Here is a 24,748-nt window from a genome sequence, read left to right as displayed (position 1 = left end):
CAAAACCACTCCCATCTCTCAGAATTGTTACTAACGGTGGTCTGTAGCACACATTAATATGGCTGCTATAATGCCAGAAGAACCATAGGATCTATCAGTGAACTTTAATGCATACCTTTCAACATGACCCTCTCAAGGAGGAACAGAACGCTCTGCTCCTGGACATCACTCTTAATTTACAATTGCCATCGCCTGTGCTGAAGACCTTTCTAATCCATTAACTCGTTCAAAACAGGTGCCGGCAATCATACATTTAAGCCCCGTACACACGGGGGAGAGATGTGTGCTGAGCGATCTATCACAGACCGCTCAGCACACATCTCAGCGGGGGGATCAGCACACAACGTGATGTGTGCTGAGCGAGGGGGGCGGACGGGGGGACCGCTCATTTCACCCAGCGGTGAAATGAGCGATGTGCTAGATAGATTGTGCCTGCATGCAGGCCAATCTAGCACTGGCGATAGAGACGCGCGGGGCCGCGCATCGCTTTCGCTGTGGGGCATACACACGGAGAGATCCATGCTTAACTTCTAAGCAATCTAGTCAGTCTCTGTGTGTACCCCTCTTAAGAGGAAAGTCATGTTGGGAGGTATGTTAATGACTTAATTATAGAGATGATGTCAGTGTTACATAGTTGTTGCTATTGGCATGTGTGAAAGCTGTCGTACTAATTGTAACATATTATGAACACAACAGGATATAATCTCTCATGCATACAGTATAGGCACGCCTCCCAATATTATAAAAAGAGAGATCAGGTCACTAATAATCCTCTCACATGACCTGTTACTCTATGACATAACCATATGCCGATACAACAGAATGCCCAGGTCACTTCATGCCCACATTGTTATGAAGTTACCCCCTTTTTTTGGGACAGTCAAGAACAAATAGAAACCTTCCCACAGGTAAAATAACAGATGACAAAAAAACTGTTTGAATTGTAACGTCCCTTAGTGGCAAAAGTTAATGTCCACCACCACTTCTTCTTTTAAAAATCATCACGTGTATCCATCAGCAGCATGCACAATCCCTTTACTCTCCTCACATACAGAACCAGTGGCACAGCTCAAGGCTCCATAGTTGCGTAGGAGTACCTAAAAATATAGCAGAATAGGGAAATATAGTGTAGTATATTTAATCACAATTAAAAGATACACAAAATACACATAAAAAATCTGTACAGAAAATTTGCACAGAAAATAAACACCCAGTATCTGTGTGTCTCCCAGGTTATAGAGAATTAAACAATTACTAGCTGTATGTAAGAACTGGCACAAATCAGTTCTTAAGCATTCCCTCCTGGTCAGGAAAAAGACCAACTCTGGCTTGTTCCTTCTATCATGACCACTGTCGACATGCTGCGTTTCAACCCACTAGGGCTCTTTCTCAAAGCAAATATCAAGAGACCATGGGCCTAATTCAGAGTTGATCGCAGCAGCATATATGTTAACAGTTGGGCAAAACCATGTGCACTGCAGGGGGGGCAGATATAACATTTGCAGAGAGAGTTAGATTTGGGTGGGGTTTAATTTAAATTGCAGTGTAAAAATAAAACAGCCAGTATTTACCCTGCACAGAAACAAAATAACCCACCCAAAGCTCTCTCTGCAAATGTTATATCTGCCACACCTGCTGTGCACATGGTTTTGCCCAACTGCTAACAAATTTGCTGCTGCGATCAACTCTGAATTACCCCCCTTGGTCACTCTGGTCAGCATGTTAGAAGCACTGTACCTCAGAACCTGCACAGAACATAAAGAGCCACCAACACTCAGGCCTTAATAACACCAACACAGGAGCCCTACACTTAACTTATAGTGTGTAACACTAGGTGTGCTCTCTCTGTAATACTCAAACATTTGCAGGATATATATGCAATTCAAAACATAATAAATACAATACTGATCATATGCTAATTACTGAACAGGCAAATTACATACCAGCAGCCTCTCTTTAATTGGCGGTCTAGTGGATTGTGAGATCTTACTTGGATTGCTGCTACGATCAAGGCTATAGAGGTAATTCCAAGTTGATCTCAGCAGGAAATTTTTTAGCAGTTGGGCAAAACCATGTGCACTGCAGGGGAGGTAGATATAACATGTGCAGAGAGAGTTAGATTTGGGTGTGGTGAGTTCAATCTGCAATCTAAATTGCAGTGTAAAAATAAAGCAGCCAGTATTTACCCTGCACAGAAACAAAATAACCCACCCAAATCTAACCCTGTCTGCACATGTTATATCTGCGCCACCCCCCCCCCCCCTGCAGTGCACATGGTTTTGCCCAACTGCTAAAAAATTTCCTGCTGCGATCAACTTGGAATTACCCCCTATGTGCATGCTTTTACAGCTTTGACTTGCAAACACCATTTTTTTTTTTTTTTTGCAGGAAACCATCTGGGCATGGTTTTGTTGACATTTAGTTAAATGGTTAAATACTAAAGTATAAGATGATCTATTATCTGAGTATTTTTCTGTATGACTCATCAGTCACAATAACTTCACACTTCTGTGTTATTGTACATGACTCATCAACCACAATAACATCACATGTCTGAGACACCAGACTTATAGGTCAACATGATTAGACAGAAAGTGCATATTGGCCCTCATTCCGAGTCGTTCGCTCGGTAATTTTCATCGCATCGCAGTGAAATTCCGCTTAGTACGCATGCGCAATATTCGCACTGCGACTGCGCCAAGTAATTTAACAATGAAGATAGTATTTTTACTCACGGCTTTTTCTTCGCTTCGGCGATCGTAGTGTGATTGACAGGAAATGGGTGTTACTGGGCGGAAACACAGCGTTTTATGGGCGTGTGGATAAAAACGCTACCGTTTCCGGAAAAAACGCAGGAGTGGCCGGAGAAACGGGGGAGTGTCTGGGCGAACGCTGGGTGTGTTTGTGACGTCAAACCAGGAACGACAAGCACTGAACTGATCGCAGATGCCGAGTAAGTGTGAAGCTACTCTGAAACTGCTAAGTAGTTTGTAATCGCAATATTGCGATTACATCGTTCGCAATTTTAAGAAGCTAAGATTCACTCCCAGTAGGCGGCGGCTTAGCGTGTGTAACTCTGCTAAAATCGCCTTGCGAGCGATCAACTCGGAATGAGGGCCCTTGTGTTTTTGGATCTATAAAAGGTCCAAACCTGTCACTGTGTTATTCGAGTGTCACACTGCTGTTTATCTTCTATCACCTGTATCATGTTATCTTCAATAAAACCTACTCTGGTTTGACGTCAACGTGTGGACTAACCTTGCTCACATATACTACCCACCTACCAACTTTTAGGCATTTACCATTAGGTCATTGGGAGAAAGCCTCTCTAGCCTGTAATCAAACCCTGGTGGATAGGGAGAAATGCCAAGACCATAAGAAATGATGACACCCTCCCAACAGTGTCCTCAGGCCTAAGTGCAGTAGGCCTAGTTCAGCTGGATTAATATTACTTTTAGAACATAGGCCCAATGCCCTGTTGATTTGCTCACATCAAGGTAGGGAATCCATGACCTACTACCCAATAAGCTATCATGGCCTAGTGACCAACGATAACTCTTAATGCAATATTTGAGTCTAGTGCTAGAATCAGTCTAAGGGCCTAGCCCCATGCCCTACCGAGTCTTACCTACTTGTGGAATCTTTTTGCTAGGGTTTGGCACAGGCTTGATACCTAAAAACTTTGTCGGCCAATAGACTAGTAAAAATGGAAACCCACTTGGGCCTTGTCTATTCTGGCCAGTCTTGGTGGGCACAGATGGGGCTCTTCAGAGGTAGCTATTTTACATGGAGTTTGCTTCTGCAACTCTCTTCTGCTCAGAGGTCCACATCACTTAACAGATGGGCCTTGTCACCTTGATGGGCACAGGCTTTAACTATGCAGCAGAAGAAAAAACATCAGTCTGACCCCAGTGCTTAGGTGTCCTCAGTCTACTTTGCATATTCTTTCTTCTCTCTGCAGCTTCTTCTGTTCTCCTTTCAGCAGGCATTTTCTGTCTACTCTTGTCTCTTATTATCTGCAGACAGACTGCTAGGAGGAGGTGCGATGACATGTCAACTCCCCACAAGCCAGATGGGTTGTGAGGTGGCACCAAATGTATTACAGTGTACTACTTTCCATTGGCTCACCATAGCCGGGTTTGGTCTGATACTCATTGGACCTATTCTGGATGAAAGTGAATCCTCATCCAACATCACCTTACGGGAAAGATGAGTTTTCTCCATAGCCTAGACCGGATGCTGCTCCTCTCAGTAGGTACTAATACTAATGTCAGGCGCTACTAATATTGGTTACATTTGAACAGTTGCGGATGGGTGTCTATATCTGTAATCGCACCCACTCCACACAAAAATCTGAACTTGCTCTCGCAACTCATGCAATCTAGATAGCCGCAAGCAGGGTATAATGGCCTGCGGATATGGCCAACATAATCTCACCTGATTGAAACCAGGTGTACCAAAAACAAACTGAATAACCCCTTGCGCTATTTAATTAGAGGCAACATGACATGAATACACTCAATAGAATAATTATAAGATAATTTTAATATCTATAAAATCAATCATGTATAGGTTACAAAGACATAATCATAAAAAATTGAGTTAATTAGTATGCGCATACAAGTAAAAAAGCTGAATGCTAAACCTACTAATTGAGCATAAGAGGTGGATCATATAGCTACTAGTGACCACATAGGGCTAATTCAATAATCATAAGTTGACAATGTCCTTATTTTTGTTCTCAGAATAGGACAGTCCCATTAGATGTGCTCATAGATATTTCATGATTAAATATCATGTGGTGTGATAAAAATAAATATGGAGCCTTTGTTTAGGTATATACCAAAAAGTGAGTTTAACCAATTGCTCATATATATGAATAGTTCTTTACATGTGGAAATGCTATCCAGAATACATGGAGGAAATTTGTAATGCCCTATGTGACCCAGTGGACATTGCTTATAGGTCCACATTGATGTGCAGCGCTGCTCGAGATTGACAAGCGGGAGACGGGAGGACGCTATATGCGGCGGCTTGAAGAGGGGAGCAAATTCAACTGATTAGCGTCTGCAGTGCGCAGAGCTCTGGGAGCCGGACCAACCTCTCTCTCTCAAAACGATCAAAGGTGTGTGCACGAGAGCCAGACATAGTGGGAGACGGAGGACGCCACTTACGGACTGTGGAAGACGGGAGCTTTCTTCTACAGGTGCTTGCTGTGCACCAAGCCCCGGGTGATATACAAATTTCCTCCATGTATTCTGGATAGCATTTCCACATGTAAAGAACTATTCATATATATGACCAATTGGTTAAACTCACTTTTTGGTATATACCTAAACAAAGGCTCCATATTTATTTTTATCACACCACATGATATTTAATCATGAAATATCTATGAGCACATCTAATGGGACTGTCCTATTCTGAGAACAAAAATAAGGACATTGTCAACTTATGATTATTGAATTAGCCCTATGTGGTCACTAGTAGCTATATGATCCACCTCTTATGCTCAATTAGTAGGTTTAGCATTCAGCTTTTTTACTTGTATGCGCATACTAATTAACTCAATTTTTTATGATTATGTCTTTGTAACCTATACATGATTGATTTTATAGATATTAAAATTATCTTATAATTATTCTATTGAGTGTATTCATGTCATGTTGCCTCTAATTAAATAGCGCAAGGGGTTATTCAGTTTGTCCTCTCAGTAGGTATCTCTCCCCCTTAGTACTGTGGTACATCTTTACAAAAGCATTTGGCTCTTTGCGAATGGTTGGAGAGCCTTGATCTAAGTAATAGTATATTACTGTGAGGGCTAAGTGAATATTGGCTTGGATCTATCCTGCTGTGGATAAGATTAACTTTATAGCCATATAATACATATTAGACATTAACAACTTTCGGTTTCATTTCTCAAACTCAGAACTCACATTGCGCTCAAGAAAACCACTCCCTGTGATTCATACTTTTATGTTTCAATATCAGTTTTGTTCAGTACAGTGGAAGAGAGTAAAGGTAAGATTACTCCTATCTAAAGAACCATAACTAGAACATCTCTGTACAAGATTTAGAAATGTAGTCTGTCTTAAAATGAACTATGTGATACAATATTACATATTAAGGTTATAAACTTTAGTTGCATTAGTAGAAAAGTGTGTTGTAATTTATTGTTGTAAGCTGGTTTTCTTTCCTAGTTTTGATAACATATTAAATGTTGTGAAAGTCAGTCCTAATTTAAAATGTTCATTGCAAGTATAAAGATGCACAATCTGTTTGAAAAAATACAGTCATATGTGAACATTTGTTTTGTGTAAAAATGTCACTGCACATATCAGTTTACTGGCATTTTTGGACAACTGCCACTGGCACAGTCAAGCAGGGGCTGATTGGAATGGTAAACTATTCTGGGAAATTTATGAAGCAGCCCAAATGCGGGTGGGATCTGTCAAGGGGGACAGGATCCTTCCTCATAGGACCTGATTCTGAGTTGGATGCCATTGCGGTGTTCCTTGCAACGTTTGCTGCAGTTGCATCTGCAACTTTATGCTAATGCTGCTACAATGTCCTTTACTGGTGTATATTTATGCATTCAAATATACAAGGGCTGAGATGCCCATTTTCAGTGTGTACATATGTTGCAATCATATCTTGTGCATCTTTAGACGCCACCATCGGTCGCACCACTCTTGCGCCAGCTAGGTGCAGGTCATCCATCTGAGTATCTGAGCAATTCAGCATCTCTATACGCAACGGCTTTCAGCAATACGCCCACACTACGCCCAGTCTGGCAAAAGTACCATTATATGTAACCTCAGATGGGGTTAGAGTGTCTAGAGGGCTGGGGGATAGGATTGGAAATGTATGTCCCTTCGGCCAGAGGGTAGTTTAGGTCTATGTAGCTGGGTAGGGTGTATAGTGTATTTCTCTAACGTCCTAAGTGGATGCTGGGGACTCCGTAAGGACCATGGGGAATAGCGGCTCCGCAGGAGACTGGGCACATCTAAAGAAAGCTTTAGGACCATCTGGTGTGCACTGGCTCCTCCCCCCATGACCCTCCTCCAAGCCTCAGTTAGATCTCTGTGCCCGAACGAGAAGGGTGCACACTAGGGGCTCTCCTGAGCTTCTTAGTGAAAGTTTTAGTTTAGGTTTTTTATTTTCAGTGAGACCTGCTGGCAACAGGCTCACTGCATCGAGGGACTAAGGGGAGAAGAAGCGAACTCACCTGCGTGCAGAGTGGATTGGGCTTCTTAGGCTACTGGACATTAGCTCCAGAGGGACGATCACAGGCCCAGCTTGGATGGGTCCCAGAGCCGCGCCGCCGGCCCCCTTACAGAGCCAGAAGGCAGAAGAGGTCCGGAAAATCGGCGGCAGAAGACGTCCTTGTCTTCAACAAGGTAGCGCACAGCACTGCAGCTGTGCGCCATTGCTCTCAGCACACTTCACACTCCGGTCACTGAGGGTGCAGGGCGCTGGGGGGGGCGCCCTGAGACGCAATAATAAACACCTTGGATGGCAAAAAATGCATCACATATAGCTCCTGGGCTATATGGATGCATTTAACCCCTGCCAAAATACATAAAAAAACGGGAGATAAGGCCGCCGATAAGGGGGCGGAGCCTATCTCCTCAGCACACTGGCGCCATTTTCCCTCACAGCTCCGTTGGAGGGAAGCTCCCTGGCTCTCCCCTGCAGTCACTACACTACAGAAAGGGTTAAAAAAGAGAGGGGGGGGGGCGTGGCCTGACGAGTAATGGAGTAGGACGTGTTCTCCTAGCTCCCCAGCCGATAATATCCTTAGTATATCCTGCACCCCCTAAGTGACGGTATAAGTGGCCCTGTGCGGCTTTATGAATAGCTGCTGCCCGACTTGGACCCCATTTCAAGTAAATCTGGAGCCCGGTGTCCCTGCTGGGAACGCTAGAAAATCTGTTCTGTTCTAACCTGCATGAGGCCGGCGCCATCTTGGATGGTGCTGCAGGGAAGCTGTGCCACTCATCTCCTTCCCGGCGTTCCTGAAGTGCCCTGCGACCGGAGAGTGGAGACCGCGGGGGCCCCGTCACCTGCATAATACACCCGTCTGCTTCGTTTCCCCGACGGACGTCCAGGGCGCCTGTCGCGGCCGTGAAGCCTGTGTGAAGCCGCCGGGCGCCATCTTGTGGTTGGCGGGCTACATATACGGAGCTCCGCCACCCGCCCCCTGACAGCCCTGTAATACATCTGAAGCGGCCAGAGTGCCGTACACTGAGCACCCCCGCTGCCTACTACAGGGACCCTTGTCCCTGGGGGGATATAATATAACATATAACATTAACTGGGCTATCTGTGGGGTTTCCGGGCGCCATCTTGGGGTTGGCTGCGGGCTCAGTTTTGCTCCTGTCCAAACCCCTCCTGCAGGAAGTGTCTGTTACATGCAGCATGGGCAGCTGGAACTGACTGGAGGCTGGTGAAAGATAATAAGAGGACCTGCATTGCTCTGCCTCGGGAAGGTACAGTCTGTACAGGTGGGAAACTGCCAGACTCCCTGATTCAGACCACAGCTTCCAGGTTCATAGTGCCGATACGCAGCAACACTGCCAGGAACATTGGTCCTTTTATATATATATATTTGTCCTGCGTCTCCTGGCCCCCACACAGCGGGTTGGTACCTGCGCCCCCTCTCTCTGCCTACATTGCTTGGATATATAACTAGTTGAATACGGCGGCATTGTGTTATCCAAAATGGTGAAAGGCCGCCAACAGAACGCGGCGGCGGGCGCAATGGAAAAGTTTGTTCGCAACCCCGGTCCCCAACAACAGAGGAGGGAAACTACACAAGCTGAGTCTCCGCCCGCCTCTCCTGCATACAGCTCAGCCTCAGCAGAACCGCCTGATGCTGCTTTACAAAGAGTGTTGGATGCCGTGACAGCTAGCGAGGCCCGTTTGGCCGATAAAATTGGACAGGTGCAGTCTGATCTCTCCATTATACATCAGGACCTACAACGGGTGAGAGAGAGGGTGGGTGAGGCCGAAACCCGTATCTCCAATGTCGAGGATACTGTCACCCCGCTGGGACGGCGTACTGATATTTTGGAGTCTCAAATGACTGATGTGCGCAAAAAACTTACGGATATGGAGGGACGCCTACGTCGCAATAATGTCCGTTTCATAGGCTTGCCCGAGAAGGAGGAAGGCTCATCTCCTGAGGAATTTCTAGAGGAGTGGCTGCGGAAGGCATTTGGACCCGAGGAATTCTCCTCTCATTTCACCATAGAACGAGCTCATAGAGTTCCGATGCGCCCGTTGCCTCCGGGGGCTCCACCCCGTACCTTCATCGCCAAGTTCCTTCACTTCCGCGACCGGGACACTGTTCTGAAACTTGCTCGCACGAAAGGCCCTCTAAAATGGAACGGGTCGCCAATATCGGTCTTCCCAGACTTTGCGGTGGAAGTGCAGAAAGATAGAGCTCAATTTCTCCCTGTTAAGAGGAGACTCCGGGAACTTGATTTGCCATACGCCATGCTCTTTCCATCACGATTACGAGTGGTAGCTGATGGTGAGACCAAGTTTTTTGCGGCTCCTCGAGAGGCGATGATATGGCTGGATAGTCGCTTCCCGGCGAGACGGGCTCTTGCTGATCCGTGATTATTTCCTGTGACTGTGGTTGCAAGAGACTTTATGGACAGGATAAGATTATTTGCATTTATACTGGGGGGATGAAGGATGTGGAAAACGTTTAAATGTCTAAGAGCTGCTTCCTGAGGATGTGAGGGCGGTGGGGGGGATAATTACTTACCTGGTCTTCTGTCTTGTTATCCTCCTCATACAAGCCAATTATTATACTTATATTGCTGGGTTGTGTGGATTGGGAGAGATGGGGGAGAGGAGGGATATATTTGTGGCCCGAATACACACGATGGTATATTGCTCTTGAATCTCGGGGAGTGACTTTGTGTACTCGCCCCTTTTTCTATCTTGTGGGGGTGACTTAGTCTAAAGGCTGGGGATGCTATGTTTTGTTGGTGTTTCGTTTTTTTTTTTTTATTTCTCTTCTTTCTTTCTAAGGGCCATTATATTTTTGGCTTCACCCAGAGGGTAACAAGTTGTGTGCTCTGGGCTTGAGCCGGTGTTAGGTTAGGGGATCCAAGTATGCTGCAGGTTGGGAGTAGTGTACAGGGTGGGGGGAGGGGGGAAGTTAACGGTTACGGTTGTTTCTGGTATGGATGTTCCGAATTTGAGTGTGTGTGGCTTATGAACCTATTCATTGAGCGGTGGTGCCTTGTACTTGTTTGCAGAGAAGATGGATCTGGCTGGCTGCGGGCTGTAGCCTCTATTATGACCAAAATGACCCCTCATGGTTGGACTTAGGATAGTGTCATGGAATGTGCGGGGACTCAATGACAAAATTAAGAGATCTCTGGTACTCAGACAAATTAAGCAGTATGCCGCTGATGTGATATGTCTTATGGAGACCCACCTGGTGGGCAGCAAGACTCTAGCCATTAAGAGACCTTGGGTGGGGTGGGCATTCCATTCTACACACACTTCTGCCTCCCGGGGGGTCTCTATTCTTGTAAAGAAGACTGTTTCCTTTGTGATGGAGTCAGTACAAACAGACCCATGGGGGAGATATGTGTTTGTGGAGTGTAAGATCCACTCTACCCCTCTACTTTTACTGTCCGTGTATGTGCCTCCCCCGTACTCCTCCGATGTCCTGAAAAGGGTTGCAGAGTTTATGGCCTTGTCACCGGGTATACCCGTGGTCTGTGTGGGGGATTTCAACAATGTATTAGATAAAGCGATGGATAGATTCTCTACTACTCCCTCCGGTCCACATTCTGGTAGAAATGATTTTGCGGATGTTGTCTCAGGGCTGGGTCTGGTTGATCCCTGGAGACTGAGACATCCATCTGCTAAACAGTATTCATGCTTCTCACATTCCCACTCCTCGTTCTCTAGGATTGACCTGGCTCTTTTATCGAGCGATCTAATTCCTAGGGTCCGGGACAGCAAATATGAGACTAGGGGTATATCGGATCACTCCCCTTTAACACTGACCCTGGATTTTAATTGCTCTAGAGGCCAGGCAGTGTGGAAGTTTAATCCGTTCTGGCTGGTACATATGGGAGATGGCTCCGACTTGGTGACTGCATGGCGGGAATTTTTCGAGATAAACAAAGATGGGCAGCCTATCTCTAATTTATGGGACGCGTTCAAGGCCTTTTTGCGGGGAACCCTAATTAAACGAGTGGCTAACTTAAAAACCTTTTTCAGGCACCGGGAGTCCGAATTAGGGACCAAAAGTGCTGCTGCAGAGGCACAATATTTACAGGACTGCTTGAATAGTTCCAAATCTGCATGGTTGACGGCTCAGGGGGAGTGGAGGGAATGTCTAATGGATAAGACTCAGCATAGACTCCTCTTCTCCTCTCACGCCTTTTACGCATCCGGGGATAGGCCGGGATCTTATTTAGCCTCCCTGGCACGGGGTGAGAGATCCGCTAACACCGTAGTTGAAATAGAGGCCTCAGACGGTACCACTGTGTCACAGACCCCACAGATTGCGTCGGAATTCGTGTCGTATTATAGGCGATTATATAGCTCTAAACTAGACTGCACCCCGATGCAACTAGATGAATATTTACAGACCATACAGCTCCCCTTGCTAACTTGTGAGGCGCATGACTTCCTCGAGGCACCTATTTCACCAGAGGAGATTGTAGATGCGATCAATGCTGCCCCCAATGGGAAGGCTTCAGGGCTCGATGGCATACCGTCTGAGCTATATAAACGCCATTTAGATTTTTTTGTCCCCCAATTACTTGACCTATATAATCAGATATTCATACAGGAATCCCTCCCATTATCTATGGCGGAGGCATTGATTGTTGTCCTTCCGAAGCCTGGTAAGGACCATAGGAAAGTTGATTCTTATAGACCTATCTCCCTTCTACCGACCGATATTAAAATTCTGGCCAAAATCCTGGCGTGTAGATTAAATAAAGTCATTACGCAGATCATACACCCAGATCAGACGGGATTTATGCCTAATAAGTCAACATCCATTAATCTCAGACGATTATTTACCCATCTCCAGGTCCCCCGTGAGGCACCCTCATCCATAGTAGTATCATTGGACGCCGCTAAGGCATTTGACTCTGTGGAGTGGGAGTACTTGTGGAGTATCATGCACAAGTTTGGTATAGGCCCCAGCTTTATCAAATTCGTCCGCTTGATGTATTCCTCTCCCATGGCTAGAGTGGCGGTGAATGGTTTTGTGTCACATTCCTTTCCATTGTCTAGAGGTACTCGACAGGGATGCCCACTGTCCCCTACTCTATTTGCTATAGCCATTGAACCCCTTGCATGTCTTCTGCGAGCGAACCCTGAAATTGTTGGATACACCGTGGGCACCAGGGAGGAGAAAATAGCTCTATATGCGGATGACATCCTGCTATTTGTGGATCGCTATGCTGAGTCTATGCCTAAGATTTTAGATATTATTAACGAGTTCGGCTGTTACTCCGGACTCCTGATCAATTGGGAGAAATCTTTCATTATCCCGTTTCAGGGCGAGGTCCCTGACTCCCCTTTGGCTGTTCTCCCGCTAAGATGGGTGAATTCCTTTAAATATCTGGGTATTTGGGTATCCAATGACCCTCATAAATTTACTTCCCTTAATATTACACCGCAAATATCTTATCTTCGCAATAAGGTGAAGATTTGGGGGAAATTGCCCCTGACAGTTACAGGGAGGGTTAACATGGTGAAAATGGTTTTTCAGCCCAAACTCCTGTACATACTACAACAATCCCCAATATATATCCCCCAGAAAACTTTCAAACAGATGGTTTGATATCCTCATTGGTATGGGCTAGTAAACGGGCACGGCTGAAACTTAATACTTTGACCAGGCACAAAACCTCAGGGGGGCTGGCTCTTCCCAACTTTCGTTTTTATTACTTTGCAGCACAATTAGCACATCTATGGGAATGGGTTAATGATTCCGACACTTCAAGTCTGCACTCACAGTTGGTATTGCAGGAGTATCCAGGTGGCTCCCCATTGAGACTGTTACTCTGTGGAGGCGTCAAAATGTCGGCACTACCACTCATTAAACAATATCTTACTATTTGGAGGCTGGCGCATCGGATAATGCAGGGGCAGGGCATTGACCCTGACACTCCGCTGGACAATAAATATGGATTGCCGGAGCTGTGTCAGCTTCAAGTCAGGGAGGTGTGGGAACCATGGGGAGTAACTACACTGGGGCATTTATACACTGACGGGTTTTTTAGATCCTTCCAGCAGATTCAACAGGAATTTAACGTCCCCTCTGCGTATTTTTTTCGCTTCCTTCAATTGCGTCATGCTATGTCTGCCCAATTCCCCGATGGCCCGCCGGCGCTTACTGATTCACCGGTCAAATTGCTGTTGCAGACGGTGGGATCCGGTCATTTAGTCTCCAAAATATATGGCCGTTTACTTCAAATGCATCATATAGACCCCCTTAGCGCCCTCAAGACCAAATGGGAAGCTGATCTGGGTCCAGTGTCGGATGATTTGTGGGAGGGTGCTCTGGGATCGTGCAGGCTTTCAACATCAACTGTCCGATATCAACAAATTCAGTTGTTCGTGCTACACAGGGTATATATGTCCCCCCTGAGACTGTCACATATAGGGGGATCCCATAGTTCAAAGTGTCCCAAATGTGGCAGTCTAGGAGCAGACTTTTGGCATATGATATGGCTATGTCCCTTGGTGTCGATTTTTTGGGAGGAGGTTATACGGGCCATAGTTGGTACGGGTATCCCATCTTCCGTACTTACACCTATCTCTTGTATATTAGCAACTATGGATGAGGAAGCTCTAGATCCACCCAGTCGACGCTATGTTATAAACCTCTGTGCTCTGGCCAAGGTTAGCATAGCCAGACTTTGGATGGCTAATGAAGCCCCAGTGCTACAATCCTGGATGGCGCTGGTTAATACATCCGTCGCTCATGAAAAATTTGTATATCTGGCCAGGAATGCGGAAAAAAAGTTTATTGCTATTTGGGGAAAGTGGATGAGCTCTCGCTATTTTGCTTCACGGATGAATACTGCTGAACCCTAGATATATTTAACTGTCTGATATGAGTGGTCTCTGTGTGGGATCTCTGGGATGAGTGGCCCGTGGTCGGCCGGATTCAAAGGCATGATAATGCCATGACAAAAGAAAGTACAATGTGTGTTTAATATAAAAGAATAATGGGTCACCACTGCTTTATCGCTACTTATGACTATGAATGGGATACCTAATACCACATCACACTAAGCTTCATATGCAATACCGTAAGCATGTTGTTGATTTTATTGCACTATATCTGTTGGAGAGTTTTAGTCCAGTAGATGTATGTATGTTATGTTTGCCTTTGGCAATGTTTAAATGTTAAAGCATTGAAAAAACCAATAAAAACTTATTGAATTTAAAAAAAAGAGAGGGGGGCACAAATTAGGCGCAGTATTAACTATACAGCAGCTATAAGGGGAAAAACACTTATATAAGGTTATCCCTGTATATATATAGCGCTCTGGTGTGTGCTGGCAAACTCTCCCTCTGTCTCCCCAAAGGGCTAGTGGGGTCCTGTCCTCTATCAGAGCATTCCCTGTGTGTGTGCTGTATGTCGGTACTTTTGACATGTATGAGAAGAAAAATGATGTGGAGACGGAGCAGATTGCCTGTAATAGTGATGTCACCCCCTAGGAGGTCGACACCTGAGTGGATGAACTGTTGGAAGAAATTACGTGACAGTGTCAGCTCTGTATAAAAGACAGTGGTTGACATGAGACAGCCGGCTACTCAGCTTGTGCCTGTCCAGACGTCTCATAGGCCGTCAGGGGCTATAAAGCGCCCGTTACCTCAGATGGCAGATATAGACGCCGACACGGATACTGACTCCAGTGTCGACGGTGAAGAGACAAATGTGACTTCCAGTAGGGCCACACGTTACATGATTGAGGCAATGAAAAATGTTTTACACATTTCTGATAATACGAGTACCACCAAAAAAAGGGGTATTATGTTCGGTGAGGAAAAACTACCTGTAGTTTTCCTGAATCTGAGAAATTAAATGAGGTGTGTGATGATGCGTGGGTTTCCCCCGATAACAACTCATAATTTCTAAAATGTTATTGGCATTATATCCTTTCCCGCCAGAGGTTAGGGTGCGTTGGGAAACACCCCCTAGGGTGGATAAAGCGCTCACACGCTTGTAAGGGCTCTATCCTCTCCTGAGATGGCCGCCCTTAAGGATCCTGCTGATAGAAAGCAGGAGGGTATCCTAAAATGTATTTACACACATACTGGTGTTATACTGCGACCAGCAATCGCCTCAGCCTGGATGTGCAGTGCTGGGTTGGCGTGGTCGGATTCCCTGACTGAAAATATTGATACCCTAGATAGGGACAGTATATTTTTGCCTATAGAGCATTTGAAAGATGCATTTCTATATATGCGTGATGCACAGCGGAATATTTGCCGACTTGCATCAAGTCTAAGTGCGTTGTCCATTTCTACCAGTAGAGGGTTATGGACACGTCAGTGGTCAGGTGATGCGTATTCCAAACGGCATTTGGAAGTATTGCCTTATTAAGGGGAGGAGTTATTTGGGGTCGGTCTTTCAGACCTGGTGGCCACGGCAACAGCTGGGAAATCCACGTTTGTACCCCAGGTCGCCTCTCAACATGAGAAGACGCCGTATTATCAGGCGCAGTCTTTTCGTGGATAAGCGGGCAAAAGGTTCCTCATTTCTGCCCCGTGACAGAGGGAGAGGAAAAAGGCTGCAGAAATCAGTCAGTTCCCAGGAACAGAAACCCTCTCCCGCCTCTGCCAAGCCCTCAGTATACGCTGGGGCTTTACAAGCAGAATCAGGCACGGTGGGGGGCCCGTCTCAATGAATTTCAGCGCGCAGTGGGCTCACTCGCAAGTAGACCCCTGGATCCTTCAGGTGATATCTCAGGGGTACAAATTAGAATTCGAGACGTCTCCCCCTCGCCGTTTCCTAAAGTCGGCTTTACCGATGTCTCCTTCTGACAGGGAGACAGTTTTGGAAGCCATTCACAAGCTGTATTCCCAGCAGGTGATAATCAAGATACCACTCCTGCAACAGGGAACGGGGTATTATTCCACACTGTTGTGGTACCGAAGCCGGACGGCTCGGTGAGACCGATTCTAAATCTAAAATCTTTGAACACTTACATACAGAGGTTCAAATTCAAGATTGAGTCACTCAGAGCAGTGATTGCGAACCTGGAAGAAGGGGACTACATGATGTCTCGGGACATCAAGGATGCTTACCTTCATGTCAAAATTTACCCTTCTCACCAAGGGTACCTCAGGTTTATGGTACAGAACTGTCACTATCAGTTCAGACGCTGCCGTATGGATGGTCCACGGCACCCCGGGTCTTTACCAAGGTAATGGCCGAAATGATGATATTCCTTCAAAGGAAGGGAATTTTAGTTATCCCTTACTTGGACAATTCCCTGATAAGGGTAAGATCCAGGGAACAGTTGGAGGTCGGTGTAGCACTATCTCAGGTAGTGTTGCTGCAGCACAGTTGGATTCTCAATATTCCAAAATCGCAGCTGGTTCCGACGACTTGTCTTCTGTTCCTAGGGATGATCCTGGACACAGTCCAGAAAAAGGTGTTTCTCCCGGAGGAGAAAGCCAGGCAGTTATCCGAGCTAGTCAGGAACCTCCTAAAACCGAGCCAAGTCTCAGTGCATCAATGCACAAGGGTTCTGGGTAAAATGGTGGCTTCCTACGAAGCAATCCCATTCGTCAGATTCCACGCAAGAACTTTCCAGTGGGACCTGCTGGACAAATGGTCCGGGTCGCATCTTCAGATGCATCAGCGGATAACCCTGTCACCAAGGACAAGGGTGTCCCTCCTGTGGTGGTTGCAGAGTGCTCATCTTCTAGAGGGCCGCAGATTCGGCATTCAGGACTGGGTCCTGGTAACCACGGATGCCAGCCTGCGAGGCTGGGGAGCAGTCACACAGGGAAGGAATATCCAGGACTTATGGTCAAGCCTGGAGACATCACTTCACATAAATATCCTGAAGCTAAGGGACATTTACAATGCTCTAAGCTTAGCAAGACCTCTGCTTCAAGGTCAGCCGGTGTTGATCCAGTCGGACAACATCACGGCAGTCACCCACGTAAACAGACAGGGTGGCACAAGAAGCAGGAGGGCAATGGCAGAAGCTGCAAGGATTCTTCGCTGGGCGGAAAATCATGTGATAGCACTGTCAGCAGTATTCATTCCGGGAGTGGACAACTGGGAAGCAGACTTCCTCAGCACGACCTCCACCCGGGAGAGTGGGGACTTCACCCAGAGGTCTTCCACATGATTATAAACCGTGGGAAAAACTCGACAGGTATTGCGCCAGGTCCAGGGACCCTCAGGCAATAGCTGTAGACGCTCTGGTAACACCGTGGGTGTACCAGTCAGGGTATGTGTTCCCTCCTCTGCCTCTCATACCCAAGGTACTGAGATTGATAAGATGGTGAGGAGTAAGCACTATATTCGTGGCTCCGGATTGGCCAAGAAGGACTTGGTAACCGGAACTTCAAGAGATGCTCACGGAGGATCCGTGGCCTCTACCTCTAGGAAGGGACCTGCTCCAGCAGGGACCCTGTCTGTTCCAAGACTTACCGCGGCTGCGTTTGACGGCATGGCGGTTGAACGCCGGATCCTGAAGGAAAAAGGGCATTCCGGATGAAGTCATCCCTATCCTGATCAAAGCCAGGAAGGATGTAACCGCAAAAACATTATCACCGCAATTGGCGAAAATATGTTGCGTGGTGCGAGGCCAGTAAGGCCCGACGGTGGAAATTCAACTGGGTCGATTCCTACATTTCCTGCAAACAGGAGTGTCTATGGGCCTGAAATTGGGGTCCATTAAGGTTCAAATTTCGGCCCTGTCAATTTTCTTCCAAAAAGAACTAGCTTCAGTCCCTGAAGTTCAGACGTTTGTAAAAGGGGTACTGCATATACAGCCTCCTTTTGTGCCTCCAGTGGCACTTTGGGATCTCAATGTAGTTTTGGGTTCCAAAAGTCACATTGGTTTGAACCACTTAAATCTGTGGAGTTAAAATATCTCACATGGAAAGTGGTCATGCTGTTGGCCCTGGCCTGGGCCAGGCGCGTGTCAGAATTGGCGGCTTTATCCTGAAAAAGCCCTTATCTGATGTTCCATTCGGACAGGGCGAAATTGAGGACTCGTCCTCAGTTTCTCCCTAAGGTGGTTTCAGCGTTTCACCTGAACCAACCTATTTGTGGTGCCTGCGGCTACTAGGGACTTGGAGGACTCCAAGTTGCTAGACGTTGTCAGGGCCCTGAAAATATATGTTTCCAGGAGGGCTGGAGTCAGGAAATCTGACTCGCTGTTTATCTTGTATGCACCCAACAAGCTGGGTGCTCCTGCTTCTAAGCAGACTATTGCTCGTTGGATTTGTAGTACAATTCAGCTTGCACATTCTGTGGCAGGCCTGCCACAGCCAAAAATCTGTAAATGCCCACTCCACAAGGAAGGTGGGCTCATCTTGGGCGGCTGCCCGAGGGGTCTCGGCTTTACAACTTTGCCGAGCAGCTACTTGGTCAGGAGCAAATACGTTTGTAAAATTCTACAAATTTGATATCCTGGCTGAGGAGGACCTGGAGTTCTCTCATTTGGTGCTGCAGAGTCATCCGCACTCTCCCGCCCGTTTGGGAGCTTTGGTATAATCCCCATGGTCCTTACGGAGTCCCCAGCATCCACTTAGGACGTTAGAGAAAATAAGAATTTACTTACCGATAATTCTATTTCTCATAGTCCGTAGTGGATGCTGGGCGCCCATCCCAAGTGCGGATTGTCTGCAATACTTGTACATAGTTATTGTTACAAAAATCGGGTTATTATTGTTGTGAGCCATCTTTCAGAGGCTCCTCTGTTATCATGCTGTTAACTGGGTTCAGATCACAGGTTATACGGTGTGATTGGTGTGGCTGGTATGAGTCTTACCCGGGATTCAAAATCCTTCCTTATTGTGTACGCTCGTCCGGGCACAGTATCCTAACTGAGGCTTGGAGGAGGGTCATGGGGGGAGGAGCCAGTGCACACCAGATGGTCCTAAAGCTTTCTTTAGATGTGCCCAGTCTCCTGCGGAGCCGCTATTCCCCATGGTCCTTACGGAGTCCCCAGCATCCACTACGGACTATGAGAAATAGAATTATCGGTAAGTAAATTCTTATTGTCGCTGTGTGTGTTTGTGTGTGTGTGTGGGGGGTGATTGGGGGTAAAGTTGGTAGTGTATGTCCTTGGGGGCAGGGGGGCTGGCGGGTGATAGGGCAGGTAGTGTATGTAACTGGGCTGGGCAGGTAATGTGTGCCTGCTGGGCTAGGGGCAGGGTGGGAAGTGTATGTCCTGTGCCCGGGGGGATAGAGTGTGTTATTTGTCTTTGGGGTAGAGTGGGTAGTTTGTCTCTGGGACCGAGGGAAGAGGAGTGGAGAGGGTAGTGTGTGTCTCTGTTCCAGAGATGTTTAGGGTGGGTACTGTATGTCCAGGGCATAGGCCAGCACTGTTTATTGAACCAGAGTGCCCGATAGCCAGCATAGATGACAGCTTCCAGTTTGCGTTTTAACCCGCAAACCCGAAAGTGCGGCAGCCGGCACTGTTAAACTAAATTGGTCACAGCTGGCAAGCTGTGTTAGAGGAAGAGAGATGCAGATGCACACTCTTAGCACTAAGAACACTGATAATAAAAATAATTTAAATAAACCCTCGCAATTAACATGGAGTATAATTGAAGTTCTTAGCACACATTTGCGCAAATATGCGGGCCCATGTACCGCGGCCAGGTGACTTCATCACATGGGTCCCTAACATCCCTAATATTATCACATTCTATAAATTTATACAGGACTTACCTCTAAATAGGGCCTTATCAATGTGTGATCTGAAATGCAGGAACCTAGCTAATTAAAACACCTGAGGGTGAATGGGAGGAGTGCCAATCCAGAGGAAGGAAGCCTTGCCTTCCAGTGTACAATATATACACAAATATAGTGGAAAAAAGGGGGGAACCTGGATTGCACATCCTATTACTAAAGATATCAAGAGGTGCTATCATGCTGAGGCTTCTAATACTATGCTGGGGGAAGAGAGATGCAGACGCACACTCCTAGCACTAAGAACACTGATAATAAAAATAATTTAAATAAACCCTCACAATTAACATGGAGTATAATTGAAGTTCTTAGCACACATTTGCGCAAATATGCGGGCTTATGTACCGCGGCCAGGTGACTTCATCACATGGGTCCCTAACATATATATTGTACACTGGAAGGCAAGGCTTCCTTCCTCTGGATTGGCACTCCTCCCATTCACCCTCAGGTGTTTTAATTAGCTGGGTTCCTGCATTTCAGATCACACATTAATAAGGCCCTATTTAGAGGTAAGTCATGTATAAATTTATAGAATGTGATAATATTAGGGATGTTAGGGACCCATGTGATGAAGTCACCTGGCCGCGGTACATGGGCCCGCATATTTGCGCAAATGTGTGCTAAGAACTTCAATTATACTCCATGTTGATTGTGAGAGTTTATTTAAATTATTTTTACTATCAGTGTTCTTAGTGCTAGGAGTGTGCGTCTGCATCTCTCTTCCTCCAGCATAGTATTAGAAGCCTCAGCATGATAGCACCTCTTGAAATCTCTAGTATTAGGGTGTGCAGTCCAGGCCCCCCTTTTTTCCACTATATTTGTGTATATATTGTACACTGGAAGGCAAGGCTTCCTTCCTCTGGATTGGCACTCCTCCCATTCACCCTCAGGTGTTTTAATTAGCTGGGTTCCTGCATTTCAGATCACACATTAATAAGGCCCTATTTAGAGGTAAGTCCTGTATAAATTTATAGAATGTGATAATATTAGGGATGTTAGGGACCCATGTGATGAAGTCACCTGGCCGCGGTACATGGGCCCGCATATTTGCGCAAATGTGTGCTAAGAACTTCAATTATACTCCATGGGGGGTAATTCCAAGTTGATCGCAGCAGGAAATTTTTTAGCAGTTGGGCAAAACCATGTGCACTGCAGGGGGGGCAGATGTAACATGTGCAGAGAGAGTTAGATTTGGGTGTGGTGTGTTCAATCTGCAATCTAATTTGCAGTGTAAAAATAAAGCAGCCAGTATTTACCCAGCACAGAAATAAAATAACCCACCCAAATCTAACTTTCTCTGCACATGTTATATCTGCCCCCCCTGCAGTGCACATGGTTTTGCCCAACTGCTAAAAAATGTCCTGCTGCGATCAACTTGGAATTACCCCCCATGTTAATTGTGAGGGTTTATTTAAATTATTTTTATTATCAGTGTTCTTAGTGCTAGGAGTGTGCATCTGCATCTCTCTTCCTCCAACATAGTATTAGAAGCCTCAGCATGATAGCACCTCTTGATATCTTTAGTAATAGGATGTGCAATCCAGGTTCCCCCCTTTTTTCCTCTATATTTGTGTATATATTGTACACTGGAAGGCAAGGCTTCCTTCCTCTGGATTGGCACTCCTCCCATTCACCCTCAGGTGTTTTAATTAGCTGGGTTCCTGCATTTCAGATCACACATTGATAAGGCCCTATTTAGAGGTAAGTCCTGTATAAATTTATAGAATGTGATAATATTAGGGATGTTAGGGACCCATGTGATGAAGTCACCTGGCCGCTGTACATGGGCCCGCATATTTGCGCAAATGTGTGCTAAGAACTTAAATTATACTCCATGTTAATTGTGAGGGTTTATTTAAATTATTTTTATTATCAGTGTTCTTAGTGCTAAGAGTGTGCATCTGCATCTCTCTTCCTCCAACATAGTATTAGAAGCCTCAGCATGATAGTACCTCTTGATATCTTTAGTAATAGGATGTGCAATCCAGGTTCCCCCCTTTTTTGGAAAGCTGTGTTAGCCAGCCCGGCAGAGGGGAACATGGCACTATCCCAGCGAGGACTTACCCACTGCCCCAGTAGTCCAATACACCTCTGTACACAGATGAAACCCTTCCTCTGGAACCACTAAACTAATATAATATCTCTCTTGCTTAAGCAACATGGTTGAATAGTCATACCTTTTGGTAGGATATGGGATCCCCCAACCTGTCTAGGATTTATGACAGGAAGCCGACACTTTGCTGGCCTGCTTGTCTGTGTCCAGGGCAAAACTGTGGCTCCTCTGCTGTGAAAAACAAACACTGTCCCAGGACTAGGGCTGTCTTTTCATATGGGCTCAATGGGCAGTTGCTCAAGGGCCCCAGGAGTATAAGGGCCCTAGGCTGATAGCTGAGGGTTCCTTTTTTCCAGGGGTATCAGATTCTTGAAAATCGGCTATGGGGAACCGGAGATATTCGACTTCAAAGCAGTGGTCCCCATCCGAGCCTGTTAATTGCTATTCCTAGCCAGATATTCTCGGGTTCTGTCTAACTTAGAGCTTTTCTGAGGATATACGCTAAAAGCTGGGACTCTCCCTTTTCAGTGGACATGTGCAGCTTGTCTCTACTATGCCTTGAACCAGATATATTAGCCTTCCAGCAGCTGGTCCCTGCTCCAGCTCCACACGCCTGGCATGCAGTTTTACATTTTCCTCTGTGGATTGCTCTGGCTCGCAAACTCTGATCCCCAAGTCCCCAGAACCTCCTGAAAGGAGGGACTCTCTAGTTTCCTATCCCTGCTAAGAAATCTGTTTCCAGGAACTGCAGCTACCTGCAGTCAAGCAAGCTACCATCCCACTGGAAAATAATGTATATTAAACCCACTCCACTATCCACCCCTCCACTGCGTATTAAACAACCCATAACACCTGGAAGTCATGTACCGAGGCACCTTTATCCAGACCCAATGCTCCTTTCTACAGTTTAGTGTTCTCCCTCCCATCCCATTTCCCACCATCTGTGCAGTAAAGGAGTAATTAGCAGAAATTACTGTTCCAGGTCCTACATGCTGAGTGAAAGATAAAACACCCCCTACTGCTCGCGGGCATCAAAGCTGCCACTGTTTGCACCTCCCACCCCTACTGCTGGAGGATGGGTAGGGGCCCCAGTGCTGAGTTGACCTAAAGTGTGGGTTGTCGAAGTCAAAAATATTACACCTACACACTCACCACGTGCAAACACCACACAGAGTGGCCTCTGTGCGGGGCGCGTTCTCGCCGTGCGTACGCATACACGCATGCTACGCGTACAATGGTTCATGAGCCCTGCATATTGACGCGTAGTGTGAGTATATACTGTAGCATACACAATTGCACAGAAAAGCTACAAAGACATATTCAATATTAAATTTATATAGTGCACAATTTACACATAGTCTCCACACACATGGCCAGCAAGTTACATTTACTCAAAGGGCAGAACAATAGAGATTTCCAGCTTTACAGGATGTGAGGGGACAGAACCAGGCCAGGACTTAGTGTTTGGTATCCAGATGTGCAGTATTTCGAGACCTATATTCCGATTGTTATATGCAGTTAATCGCATGTTTCTGCGCATCAGGGCTTAAAGTGGTCCTGGAGAGGTGGGGGAACTCATCTCCACTATCACCTGCGCGCCGCAGAAAGGGGTGTGGCCTCACTAAGAAGGGGCGTGGTCACACAATAGTACCCCCAATTAAAAATCAGCTCCATTACACCTAATTACATCACTGTTACTTTAACATTAATGAAAAAACTGAGCCAGCCTAAAACTACACCTGCAACCTGGGAAGCATATAAGTTAACCCAATGCACAGCCAAGATGGGGGTAGGGGACCCCAGCTGGATACATACAGAGCAGTATCACTATATAAACACAGCGAGGGGGTCTCAGCCCCGGTACTCACAGAAAGATCCCGAACAGCAGTGCAACAACTCCGAGCTCCTGTAGCTGCACCCTCATCGTCCACTGCAGGGGCAAACACAGGATTTGGTAGGGTGGGGGGCGTGTGTGTGTGTCATATATAAATAAAATGCCCCCGCACACACACTGGGACTGCAGACTGTACATACACACACACACTGGGACTGCAGTCTGCCCCACCACACCATGACTGCAAATTACAAACACACACTGGGACCGCAGACTGTCCCCCCCACACACTCACAGACACTTAAACTGCAGAATACATTACACACATGCTCATTCCCCCCCCCCCTCCCACACACACACACACACACACACACACACACACATACACATACACAATAGGACTGCAAATTACACACACACACATATGCTGGGACTGCAGATAGTACACACACACTCCCCCTTCTCCCTCCTTCCCCAGGGACAGCAGCAGCTCACATCTGACCTGTGTAAGTGTAATTATGGGAGGCACTGGCAGCTGTGGACTGGAGCCGAGGAAGACGGGAGTTCCTGCCGATGAGTAGTGCAGTGAGTGTCCCCTGCACTGCTTGGGAAATGAAAGGGCTGCACGGAGCTGTGCCGCGGCAGCACAGATCACAGTTCAAGCTTGAGGCTTCTCTCACAAAAAAATAAACAATAATCGGTGCACTGCGATGGGTCTGCCTGGCAGTCCTCCTGCATCGCAGTGCAATGATTATTGTTTATTTATTTGTGAGAGAAGCCTCAAGCTTGAACTGTGAAATGTGCTGTCCACCGGCATCATAGAGATGGGGACAGCCGGTGGCACTGCACTGGAGGGAGGCAGCTATCCGGGGACTGCTAGACGCGGGAGAGAGGAGGGAGTACA

At 46.5% G+C, this 24,748-nt stretch overlaps 1 protein-coding gene and 1 long non-coding RNA gene across 5 annotated transcripts in view; one reads left to right on the top strand and one right to left on the bottom strand.

The window, feature by feature from the left end:
- Positions 1-325: 325 nt before the first annotated feature.
- Positions 326-24,532, bottom strand: LOC134933226 (uncharacterized). Its single transcript, XR_010179643.1, has 3 exons — positions 24,347-24,532; positions 23,879-23,940; positions 326-1,097 (listed from the first exon to the last, which is right to left on the bottom strand). It is a non-coding gene; the product is annotated as an uncharacterized LOC134933226 (long non-coding RNA).
- The window catches only part of STING1 (stimulator of interferon response cGAMP interactor 1), a 232,997-nt gene continuing 214,226 nt past the window's right edge, over positions 5,978-24,748 (top strand). For all 4 annotated transcript variants that reach the window (XR_010179642.1, XR_010179641.1, XM_063928285.1 and 1 more), the window contains exon 1: positions 5,978-6,021. The gene's annotated coding sequence lies outside the window, so the exon portion shown is untranslated. The remainder of the gene's footprint in view (positions 6,022-24,748) is intronic.

Source organism: Pseudophryne corroboree, chromosome 6 (genome assembly GCF_028390025.1).
Source record: "Pseudophryne corroboree isolate aPseCor3 chromosome 6, aPseCor3.hap2, whole genome shotgun sequence".
Lineage (NCBI taxonomy): Eukaryota > Metazoa > Chordata > Amphibia > Anura > Myobatrachidae > Pseudophryne > Pseudophryne corroboree.
Note: the sequence above shows the minus strand (reverse complement) of the source record. Positions and strands in the feature narration are given on the sequence as shown.